Source organism: Lathyrus oleraceus, chromosome 7 (assembly GCF_024323335.1).
Source record: "Lathyrus oleraceus cultivar Zhongwan6 chromosome 7, CAAS_Psat_ZW6_1.0, whole genome shotgun sequence".
Lineage (NCBI taxonomy): Eukaryota > Viridiplantae > Streptophyta > Magnoliopsida > Fabales > Fabaceae > Lathyrus > Lathyrus oleraceus.
In genome coordinates this window covers 255504453-255517305 of record NC_066585.1, presented here as the reverse complement: position 1 = coordinate 255517305, position 12853 = coordinate 255504453, and the positions used below count along the sequence as shown (strand labels likewise).

The following is a 12853-nucleotide window of genomic DNA, read 5'->3' as shown; positions in this document are numbered from 1 at the left end:
GGGGAGCAACCCATGCTAAAATTGACCTATTTTGGGTTTTTTTTTCAGGTCCCCTCTATCTCTATCTTCACTTTTACTTTTGTGTCATAATTTCAAAATTCGTTTCTAGATGATCAATTAAAACAGCAGCTTTTGTGGGACAACCAGCCCATAACATACTCTTGTTTTGTTACTGAGTGAATGAAACTACCGACATTTGGGAATGGGTATATTATACCTCTGTCATATAAGCCAATATACGGATGCATGTATATACATTTCTCAATGCGGAATGCTATCATACACATTCTCCATGCTTTTGAACTTTTCTGCATTTCATTTTCAATCAATGCTAAAGTTTTTCTTCATTTTATGGTTGAGTTCTGACAAGGGATGTTCGATTAATATTATATTGCTTCCATACCTTTCAAAAGGTAACTAAGTTTGTGTTTATAGTGTGTTTTTCACATCCCTATAAATGTATGAACTACCATGCCGATTTACCCGTCGTTTTCTTAGATTTAATAGCATTGCTATCAATAATACAGAGCATTAATTACTTATTTTTAAAGACCTTAACTAAATTACTCTTCAATACTATAATAGTAGCATAACCCCACTTTTAAATGGAGATTGCTACATAGTACACTTTAACATGGAATTTGTACTTGGTAAGATTAAAAAATGACTTTTAGTAAGTTCATCAGTTAGTTGTTCTTTATAAGCAAAATGTATTAAAATACAGTGTATGAGGTATTCTGACATACAACAATTATGAACACATATACAAACTACTATACAAAATGCCTAGAGCAAACCATTTAATTGACACAAAATGACAAACTAATCTGAAATATCTATTAATAGCTTGAACTTATCAAGAGTCAAGTTACACATTCATATTTTATCATCTTAAATTACCTCAGCAAAAAATTCAAATTTCAAATTTTCACTGATTAGTTAAGTTTCTGAAAAGTAGGCAAAATTTCTAAAAAAATAAATAAATACAATTTTAAACAATTAAAACATTTGGTAAAAAGTTTAATTTTTATAAATCTTTTAGAATTGAAACTATCGTCCCCAAATATAAGACGTCTATAGCAAAATTACAAGACGTCTATAGCAAAATTACGGAAATTAAGAAAGTTAAAGTGGTATTAAATTTTTTGGTAATTGATATTAAGAAAGTTAAAGTGGTAGGAGTAGTAGGAAATATCTTAGTGATTGATAGTACTATTATTTTTACAAATTTCTTAGTAATTGATGGTACCAAAAAAAAAATTGGCATCTCCAGTCGTTCAGCATGCTTGATGTGTATACCAGAAGTACTTATGGCAAGAATTGGACCCATGCTGGCTGCAACTGTGAGCTGTATGGAAATTATGGTTTCTGTCAAAATATAGCCGATACAATGTATACTAATTTCAGCAAAAAAGAAAAAGTGAAGAACAAAGTGACATTGACATATGATGATCAATGTAGTGTAGACCACGTCCACTTTAGACAACACCTTTAATATGTATACCATTATTATACAAAGAAACGAAAACTATTGGGGAAAAGGAAAAAGAGATATCAGTATGTTCATATGGGATTAAATGGGAAATTATGGGACAACGTTTCAGCAGAATGTGAAATCTTGGGCTGCAAGATAAGAGAGGATACTACACAAAATTGAGAAGAATATGTTGTGCCATTTAAAAAGCAAGTCAATTAGCAACATATGTCAAACTCAACTTTGGCAGTAAAATAAAATTTGTGGATGCTACATGACGGGTCCTTACTAACACATTTGTCAAGCAGTGACAAGAACATGAACACTTGTACAAAACATAATACGCCATCAAACTAAGAGAATTGAAGAGGCTGGTTTGGGCTTGCCTCAAAAATTTGTATACAAGAATTTTTGTATACACAGCATGATTGCACCAGCAAAAATTATGAAAAATGCTTACTTCCAATACTACAAATCAGCTACCTTGCAAGCCCACAATCCTTCTTTTATACTAATGCCAATGCATATATCAGTTTGTTTGTTGTATCATCCCTACATCATTCCCACAACACCAATTGCAATTGTTCTATAATCACACAATTTTAAGATCTGCACAAGCTGTGAAAAATAGTGCCAGATCAAACCAGCATAACTTTTCTGATGGGTACAAAGGCGGTATTTTGTATTCGAGAAGGTGGAGACATGAGATAACAAAAACAGACACTATTAGTCCATAATAATAATGAGTTTGATTAGTAACGGTGATTCTTATAACTAACAAATGCCATCTTTTAACTCGTAATAAGGATGCAATGAACGTAAATGGTGCAAAACAGAATAATAAATAAGAAACTTCAATTATTGATTCATGCTAACAGCTGAAAACAGTCAAATTTTATATATGAATTAGGAATCACCACTATCAAAATCTACTTTTCATTTCTAACCTAGTTACTTAGAGGAAGATATAACTTATAAGATATCCATTTCTTCCCCTTAAATTGCTGTACGAGCAAGCATACCAGGAGTGTGAAAAGGGGAGAAAGAATAACTAAATTGGATTACATATTAAACAATCGCAGTTGAATGCAGATAAAGGTGTATAATATACCTGTGCTTTTTGTGATGGTGTCTTACAACAACATATACCAGTCTTTGAGAATATTGCCACCTAGTAGGGCCATCAACGACAAAAGCCACACCATGTTTGAGAAAGGACAAGAACAAAAGAGAAACTTCAAAACATTTTAAAATATCTTGCTCCCAACCCAAACATGCACAGCCAATCCAATTGAACATATTAATATATTAGCCATAGCAACAAAACAAATTATCCTTCATATCATTCCTTTTCATGAAAAATGATTCTGTTAGAACAAAATTAAGAGTTTGTATGTTGTACATACAGACCACCTAGGTATTAACAAGATCAACAACATATTGAAACAAGGGAATTTCCATCATTCTCCAATAACACTCGAGACAAATGAAGAGACATGCGTCATGGGGGTAAATACTAGCAACTTATTCAGAGTTTTATAGTTTAATCTTGGTTTCCTGTTTATGACTGGTAGGTCTTGAGGACATGCATTATCATCTAATTAATAACTCTTTCATGACCTTGGTGGTAATTGAGGAACTGGGGTTTAACCATCCTGATAATATTTACTCTATCAAAGAAAATTGCACAATGACTGATTTTGAATATCATATTTTAAGCATTCCACTATACATGTATGACACAATCTATTATTACAGTTACATTGCAATACAAGTTAGCTGGAGCCAGCTACAAGTATATCAAAAATGTATTTTAAGAATATTTGATTATATTCCTGTTACATCTCTCAATTAGAAAATAACATATGAGGAGAGGCCGAGACAAATACTGACCTGAGTTAGTGTTTTTGCAGTTATGTTATATTTGATGCTGTTATATTTTATTTGTTGCAGTTATTTTTTATTTGACAGTTATTGTGCAGTTATGTTTTATTTGTTTTCAGTGTGTATGTTTGTGATAGAAACCAATTGATACACAAAAGGAAATAGGAAAAATCCCTCTGAATTACAAAATAATACCGCAGAATTTCAAGGGTCAGCACCTCCTCTAATGACAAAATGGCCCCTTTCCAACCAAATTCCATCCTCTCTCTAAATCACCCTCTCTATTTATAGGTAACTCTCATTCTCCTAATTAATTAATTCCTATTCTAAAACTGCATTTACAAATGACATTTATCTTTAATAAAAACTGCCTACTAATAATAAAATTGTCTTCTATTTACTAACAAGACCTTTACTATCCTAATTAAGATGCCTCGTGACTAACAATATGATAGAAACCAACTGATATATAAAGGAAAATAGGGAAAACCCCTTTGAATTACAAAATAGTATTGCTGAACTTCGAGGGGGGTCTGCACCTCCCAATGCCAAAATGACCCATTTTCCTATTCAATTCCAAATTGATTAACTCCCCAATATCTTCCCTTATTTATTCTAATAATTTCCCACTAACTCCTAATAATTTAATATCAGTTACAAAACTGAAGAGTCTAACAATACTCCCCCCTAAAGATTCACCTTGTCCTCAGGGTGAAAGAAATACACGGAAGGAAAAATGTATCCTCCTGGATCCCATAATTTGAAAAATAAAGGGTGAGTTGTACATGAAATAGGAAATTTTCTTGCTAATAGCAGTCCTCTTGTGACCAGTTGTTGTGGCCACAGTGGCACCGGTAGTGGAAATTTCTTGTTCTTAGACTTTATCTTAGGAATAGTAGCAAACACCAACGATAGTGAGTCTTTTGCTTGTGATGAAATAGCTGAATCTCCATCACTTCTCTGGACCTCTGCTTCACTGACAGCCATCAATGAATCTGTATTTTTCACTTTGTCGCCCTCGCAATCAGATTTGATATCCACTTTACAAACTTCTTTTTCACTGTATTGTTGGATTTGTGAATATTCAACTTTACCACTATTCTTTTCTTCAGTTGGAGATGCTATTGGTTCTTGAATTTCATCGCTGCCTTGGATTTCCTGTGTTTCGTTTTCAGACTCCAGTAGACAATCCCAAACTTATGGTTGGAACTTCTTGAGAATGGCCTTTACAAAATTCCACCAACAAGTATTTGAATGACTCTCCTTCCAAGAAATCCACCAATCAAGAGCATCTCCTCTCAATGCAAATGCAACAGTCCACTCAAGCTTCATCTCTTCACTCATTCTTCTTGACCCAAAATATTGTTCTGCTTGGATCAACCACCAATAGGCCTCTCTTCCATCAAATCTTGGAATCATATCAGCAGCCATATTTATGCCAAAATTTCCAGCACAACGGTAGAATCTTTCTGGATCAGAATTGCTCTAATACCCGTTGATAGAAACCAACTGATATATAAAGGAAAATAGGGAAAAGCCCTTTGAATTACAAAATAGTATCGCAGAACTTCGAGGGTCTGCACCTCCCAATGCCAAAATGGCCCATTTTCCTATTCAATTCCAAATTGATCAACTCCCCAATGTGTTCCCCTATTTATTCTAAACCTAAACACTCTTAATTAATAATATAATTATTCTAATAATTTTCCACTAACTCCTTATAATTATTCACCTTTCTTCACTTTTGCTTTTACCTTTGAGCAATCCGAAACAACAAACTCAAAGCCTCAATTTTTATTAGAGCTCTCTTCTTTTCTCCTTCTTCTATGACCATGGATATAATGTTTTCTTGATAATTCCTTGATTCCACTTCTTCATCCTCTATTGAATCAGTTTCTGGCCGAAATTGCTTGATAATTGCCTTTGTAAAATTCCCCCAAGTGGCAATTGGATTGCCTGAAACCCATAATTGGTACTATGCAACATATCTACCTGCCTGAAACCCATAATTGGTACTATGCAACATATCTACCACTCATCCACTGCACAACTTTTGGTATTTGATTTTCTTCTTAACATAAACCTCCAGCATCAAAATATTTCTCAACCTTGTCATTCGTAACTCTTTGAGTACTCTTCTCCAATCTATAAATTCCTTCAACATATCATCAAAAATACCAAACATTCCTTCCATTTGATGACCACTCAATTTTTTCCCTTTTTTTTCTGTCCCGGATCAAAAGTGCTCTCATACCAGTTGATAGATACCAACTGATACACAAAAAGAAATAGGGAAAATCCTTAACTTTGAGAGTTTCCACCTCCTCTAATAGCAAAATGGCCCATTTCCAACCAAATTCCAAGATATCCTCTCTCTCAATCACCCCCTCTATTTATAGGCAACACTCTCATTCTCCAAATTAATTAATTCCTATTCTAAAATTGCGGTTACAAATGATAGTTACTGCAATTACAAATGACCGTTATCTTTAATAAAAACTGCCTACTAATGATAAAATTGCCTATCGTTCTTTTACGACCAGGGATATAATGTTTTCTTGATAATTCCTTGATTCCACTTCTTCATTCTCTATTGAATCAGTTTCTGGCCGAAATTGCTTGAAAATTGCCTTTGTAAAATTTCCCCAAGTGGCAATTGAATTGCCTGAAACCCATAATTGGTACTATGCAACATATCTACCACTCATCCACCGCACAACTTTTGGTATTTGATTTTCTTCTTATAAACCTCCAGCATCAAAATATTTCTCAACCTTGTCATCCGTAACTCTTTGAGTACTCTTCTCCAATCTATAAATTCCTTCAACATATCATCAAAAATACCAAACATTCCTTCCATTTGATGACCACTCAATTTTTTCCCTTTTTTTTCTGTCCAGGATCAAAAGTGCTCTCATACCGGTTGATAGATATCAACTGATACACAAAAAGAAATAGGGAAAATCCTTAACTTCGAGGGTCTACACCTCCTCTAATAGCAAAATGACCCATTTCCAACCAAATTCCAAGATATCCTCTAATAGCAGTTTGTAATAAGAATAAATAGGAAAAGGGGCCAGATAGAGGGGGTTATCTTGGAACTAGGTGGTTAGTGAGAGAGACCAAACTCTTCAACATTTAGAAAGGGTAAAGGCCAAGGCTCTTGAAATCGTAGTTATTATGTGAAATTTGTGTGATTCTATTAAGTTAAATCTGTTTGTATCAATCAATATCAGAAATAGTCCCAAATCTATTTTGCATTGGACGGGTACCTATCAATTACTTAGTAATTTCAATACATCATATTCAATAGATTGCAGACTCTAAAATGAAGATTCGATTAACCTATTACTGAATTATTTTAATTTTTTCCAATATAAGAGAAAAAAAATTATGACATGAGAGAAAGAAAAGGTTCAACAGAAAAGAATGAGATGTTCTTCTGAAGTAAATCACAATAAGAAAAAACAAATAAACGAGAAAAAGTACAGTCCGTCAGCAAAGTTCTCCAATGAATGTATCCTAATTTGATACAGGCAGAATGGATATGCAGTACCTTAAGTTTTGAGGTTGTTATCTCCATCTTAAGAAGCACTCTCTCCAAACCTCTACAAACCTCATCCTTTGTTTTTCCATCAATCGAAATAAGCTGTCCCTTGGGTTCTATCAGTTGTGAGAGTCAAATTAAAACAATAAAGGGTTGGTGAGAATTCAAAACATTTTGAAGAATAATGAATGCATAATATTAATCAAACAACCAAAATTCAAAGCAAATTATGAATATAGACAAACATCTATTTATTCTCCTAAGATAGAAATAGTTGCACCATCTACCCACACGGTTTTTCCATTGAACAAAAAAATCTTATTTCAGTACATGATAGTAGACCTCCAATAAAGGTTTATGTTAGTAGAAATAAGCAAGGAAGTAGGGGAATAAATAAACAACATAACAATTCCAATTAGATAGTTAGTTATTGTATAAAACATGCACGAGTTGACTATAGCATGTAGGAGAGCTCCAGGTCTCTGAAAAACCAAGGTATACTGCTCTATTCCTTCTTTTTGTCCCTTTCGAGTGCCCAACTCATAGAACAATACAAGAGTTTAGGGATTAAGATTTGAGAGTGTACTCAATGGAGCATCTTGTAATTTGAGAGCAATAGAACCTTAAGGCATTGGGAGATAGGCAGACCCTTGAAGTGCTGCCATTGTTGTAATCAAAGGGGATTCTTTCTCATTTTCAGTATAACACACCAGTTGGTTCTATCAATTGGAAAAGTAAGCTAACTGAATGATAATCTCACTGTGAGAATATCCCCTACTGATTTGAGAATTACTCTCACTCCTCAGTCCCAATTTCTTTTTCATAAAACCCACCATTTTTCCCTCCTCCTCAATATGTTATATCCACATTCTCTTCCCTGATTCTCTCAATCCCCACCACTCCTAGACTGCCACCTGTCAAGTTAGTTGCATTCCCTCTTAACCACCAGTCAAGTTAGTTAGAAGTTAGTTAGACTGACCAATTGTCAAGTTAGTTAAAAGTTAGTTAGGCTGCCACCTTTTCTCTTTCTTTTCCTTTTCCTACCCTTCCTTCTATACACATACTTTGGAGACCTATCAAAACTCCCCCTACCAGTGCAACCTTGTCCTCAAGGTCAAATTCGGGGAACACTTGAGAGATTGCACTAGAATCCTCCCAAGTGTTTTCATCTTAAGACAGTCCCTCCCACACAATCAGCACCTGTTCAAATCCATTCAATAGTCTCCTCATCCCAAAGCTTCCTTTGGTTGAACTTGTAGCTCCAACTCTGCATTCAAACACTAGTAACGGCTGCACCGCAACACCAGTCCCTACTGCTTTCTTCAGCTGAGATACATGGAACACCGGGTGTATTTTAGAATCGGATGGTAATGCCAATTTCTACGCTACATTGCTAATCTTGCCAATAACTTCAAATGGCCCATAAAATTGTGGACTCAACTTTTCATCGGATTGATTAGTTAAGGACTTGAACCTATAATGTTGTGCCTTCAAGAACACCTAATCCCCCAACTCATATGTCACCACTTTCCTCTTTTATCTGCCCACTGTTCATGCTATTATGCGCACTGCTCAACTGCTCCTTTAAGTTTCCGAACACAGAATCACATTCCCCTAGGGGTTGATCCACCCCCTTCAACTATCGCCCCCTCATGAGGGTATTTGCTCACACTGATGCTTCCTCCCTCCCATACATTGCCTTAAATGGGCTCATGCCAATGAAGCATTGTAATACCAGTTGAACCAAAATTCAGCCCATGCTAACCATTTTACCCATTGTTTCGGTTGTCTATTCGCAAAACACCTCAAATACGCCTACAATGTCAATTCGTTACCTCTGATTGCCCATTTGTTTGTGGATGTTAAACCAAGCTGAACTTCAGTTTGGTCCCTGCTAAAGTGAACAACTCACGCCAAAAAAAAAGACTCATGGACACCTGGGCTCGATCAGAGATGGTGGAAGTCGGAAACCCGTGTAACTCCACCACTTCATTGATGAACATCTCAGCTACTGTCCTTGTTGTATAAGGGCGACTCAAGGCCATGAAATGAGCTTCTTTGGACAGCCTATCTACCACCACCATTATAGTGCCCTTCCTTTGTTGATTTCGGTAGTCTTCCAATAAAATCCATCGTGAGAACTTTTAAGAGAATGTCGACCTCCCAATGCCATAAGCCCTATTCCTCTCAAATTACAAGATGCTCCCCTCTCTAATTCTCCTCCTATCTATTTATAGGCAGAATGCCTTATATATTTGGCCTAACTAGCTCTCAACAAAACTACTAACTACCCCATTAACTAATTAACTAACCAGTAACAATTTCTTAAGTAACAATAAGAGACCTAACAAATACCTGCATAAGTACTGAGAAGGAAATTATGTAAGATTGTAATAAGATCATATCAAAGAACTCAAAAGGTGCATCATATAGTACATGTAAGACCTTTTTAATGAGTAATCAGCAGCATCAATGCAAAGATTACCTGAACTGTTCCCATGATGTGGCAACTATGATTGTTGACTATGGCAACTATCAGATAAAATATCATGTCATGAGTCATGACATGACTCACATGATAATTTATGTGATAGTTGCCATATTTTCGGTTGGATATGGCAACTATCACATAAAATATCATGTCATGAGTCAACAATCATTGATGTAACACACAACGCTTCACATCCGGTCATGTGTGGATGTTGTCAATACCTTCCTTGTGATGTTCAAAAGTACAATTAATGTACCAGCACAACTTCATAAATCAACACGAAATGAAATGTAGTTACCGATTCGGAGCAATTAGATTAGTAGCTTGGAACCTATTAAAAGTGAACGCGATGCAGAGCCGGTTTCGACGCCGAAATGTATGGAATGTGTATTCGTTTTCGAAGCTATGATCGTGACATTGATTGGTAGAGAGAGAGAGAGAGAGAGAGAGAGAGAGAGAGACGTTAACAATGGGATAACGAACCTTTGATATTCGCTCTGCGTTTAGTTTTGATACCGCTACGGTGAAGATGACGGGGTAGTGGTTCAGTGCGGTCATTTGCACTGTCTAAAGGTGGTGTCTACCCTTGGAATACTGTATCTTCGTATGGTGTACTGTACAGATAAAACGAATACAATGAGATAGACCATAAAATACACGGAACCTCCAAACTCTGCTTCGTTTTCGGCTGTATTGCGACAAGAGACTAAAAATAAAACGGGCCAGGCCCATTCGCTGTAGCAAAATCATTTCACTCATTTTTGAAAATTCTGAGAAGATATCGGAAATTTTGAAACAATTACCAAAAATTTCAAAAATTATATGTTTTATACCGTAAATATCAAATTTTCCGGGATTTTTACCGGAAATTCCAAAATTTATGATATTAATTCTAACAATTTTGTAAGAAATTTCAAATTTTTCGGTATAAAATCCTATTTGGTTTCCCGGAAATTTAAGAATTTTCGCTAGTTATAAACCTTGGTTTTTTTATCGAAAATTCTAAAATTTCTGGTAGTTGTAATTTTTTAAAAAAAATTTCCTTCTTTTACAGTGAAATATAGAGGCATGGACGACATTATTGTAGGTAGAACTATCGATAGAGCGGCAGACCAGACTAGGGTTGTTGAGGCTGAGTCTTCCCGGATGCATGCTGGACGAATGGTTCCAACTGGTTCATTCAACTTTGACATCATGCCGGCGAGAGATGTGGTGTCATCTGGAAGTCAAAACTCTATGGGAGGTGAAACATCGTTGAAGTACACGCCTTAATAAAAAATTGAGGAAGAGACATTTTTTGAGATGTTTTTATCAAACACAGGTCACCCCCTATTTATACAACTTTGCACTTATTCTGGACCACACAAAACTGTCGGGTAATCACAGACATCCAAAACTGTCGGTAAAATCCTAAATGTTTAAAATTTCACACAAATAACACTACCGGAAATTCTAATTTGGTTGAAATTTTCGATATCGCCTAGTAAATTTCAAATTTCCAAAATTATTTGGAAAATATCGGAAATTGTGAAATTTCCGGTCTACCGGAAATTTTGTTCGTACCAGAAATTTTATTTTTGCCTATCAAATATTTCAAATTTCAATCAGGGACAATTTTGACAATATAAAAGTATGAGGGGTGTCAGGTTTAATTGGGGGATGTAAAGTTGAATGCTCTTTTTTAGGGGGTTATTTATCACACCTCATTTGTTACTAATGCACTATGAGGAAATTCCAAAAATAACTTCCGATTTTATTTTTAAAATTCAGACTTACTTAAAACACAACTCACTTTTTAAAGTTAGAAATAATCCTCAAAGCTAGATATTAAAAAGCTTCAGAGATTGAAATTCAGAAGCGCCTAACTGACCGCATCCAGATTGGAATCAGGACCATACAATTTTCAAATTAATCTGGATTTCAAATTTCAGATTTAATCCAAAGATAGGAACCTGGGCACTTTTGTTTAAGTAAACTCACACTTTTCCCTTTTCCTTCACATTTCCATTTATACAAATGAGGAGACACAAAGAATACTTTTACTAATAAAATAGATGAGTTTTCTAGCTTTTGTTAAGAAATAGGTGTAATCTGAATGAGCAATGGTGCAGAAAGTATGAGAACCAAGGTGGAATTATACAACACATGATGGCAAGCAAAATAATATGATTATGCCTACCATATGGTGATTTGGTCACAAAGATCTTGGAATTCATCGGCTTCAACCTTCAAGAAGAAGATTTTAAGGAAGATGTGACAAATATAGGAAAATTTGCACTACCAATACTGAGGTATGAGATTATTAATGGAAAAATAATTTCAAATTCTTCCAAAGGAAAGAAAAGAGGAAAGGGTTAGCAAAATCTAGAAGCACCTATGAATCTAGAATATTTTGAGTATGATATTCCTGAAATTGCCTCTGTTGAAGACCTACTCGAGGAAATAATCAAGAGACTAAAGAGGACAAACGAGAAGATCAATTTCATAAAATTTCACTTTTCCCAATACTTAAGACATATACCTTCATGAATGTTCACTGATGATGATGAGCATAGTGGCGAGTAGTTTCGCCTATGTGTTTTAGTCTTTTAGTGTGTTTAAATTCAATCTTTTCTGCATTATTTAGTTTTATATTTTCTGTACTTTTAGCTCCAGTATGTTTTGAATTAATAAAATGTTTGTTTTTCTCTTTCTTAAATGTTTGACTAAGTGCTTGAATATGTAAATTTATGTCTTGCATCTTTACCTGCCTTTTTTATTATGACAAAGAGGGAGAAGTATGCTCTTCGGGAGAGTAAAGTTTACTGTTTACTCGTGTGAATGAGAGTTTAACCACTCAAACCTTTATCTACCAGTTTTCTTTTAACATCTTTGTGGAACCTTATTTTGTATGTGATATGCTTTTAACAAGGACGTCGACTTTTTATGATGACAACTAATGTTTTGTGATAAGTCAAGCAAGAACGGTTAAGCGGATAAAGATGCAAAGATTATCATTAGGGTTTGATGGACTTGATTATCTGATGATGGCAATCAAATATAAAGTAATGTAAAGCCTCATTGTAGGCTACTCAAGAAAGTTTCCATAGAAGTGAAGTATATGACAAGTCTTGAAGTACTGGAGAATCCTCCTAATTTAGTAGTGAGTGAACCTACTATAAAAGTATAAGCACTTTATCATAAAAGTGCATGGATAAAACGCAGGCACATAATGAAATTTCAAAATATTTTTTACCAAAAACAAAATACCTTCAAAAATATCTTGAAGTTTTGCCAAATGAATTAGGAACTGCAAAATAGCTATAGGAAAAATTTTGACTTGGGAAATTTGTCTAATCGATTAACTCAATTCAAAATTGAGCCACAAGCGATTGGAACATCACCTTAATGATGTGCAACAGTTAGATATCTTTTCCTTCCTTTTATAAACTTATAATCGATTTTATTTCAAACTTCT

At 34.8% G+C, this 12853-nt stretch overlaps 1 long non-coding RNA gene across 3 annotated transcripts; it reads right to left on the bottom strand.

The window, feature by feature from the left end:
* Nucleotides 1-1131: 1131 nt before the first annotated feature.
* Nucleotides 1132-10055, bottom strand: LOC127100680 (uncharacterized). 3 transcript variants are annotated; one of them, XR_007794471.1, is made up of 3 exons: nucleotides 9391-10055; nucleotides 6915-7021; nucleotides 1132-2822 (listed from the first exon to the last, which is right to left on the bottom strand). It is a non-coding gene; the product is annotated as an uncharacterized LOC127100680 (long non-coding RNA). The 3 variants fall into 3 exon arrangements; XR_007794470.1 differs by having other exon boundaries at nucleotides 1132-2645; XR_007794469.1 differs by having other exon boundaries at nucleotides 1132-7021.
* Nucleotides 10056-12853: the final 2798 nt, after the last annotated feature.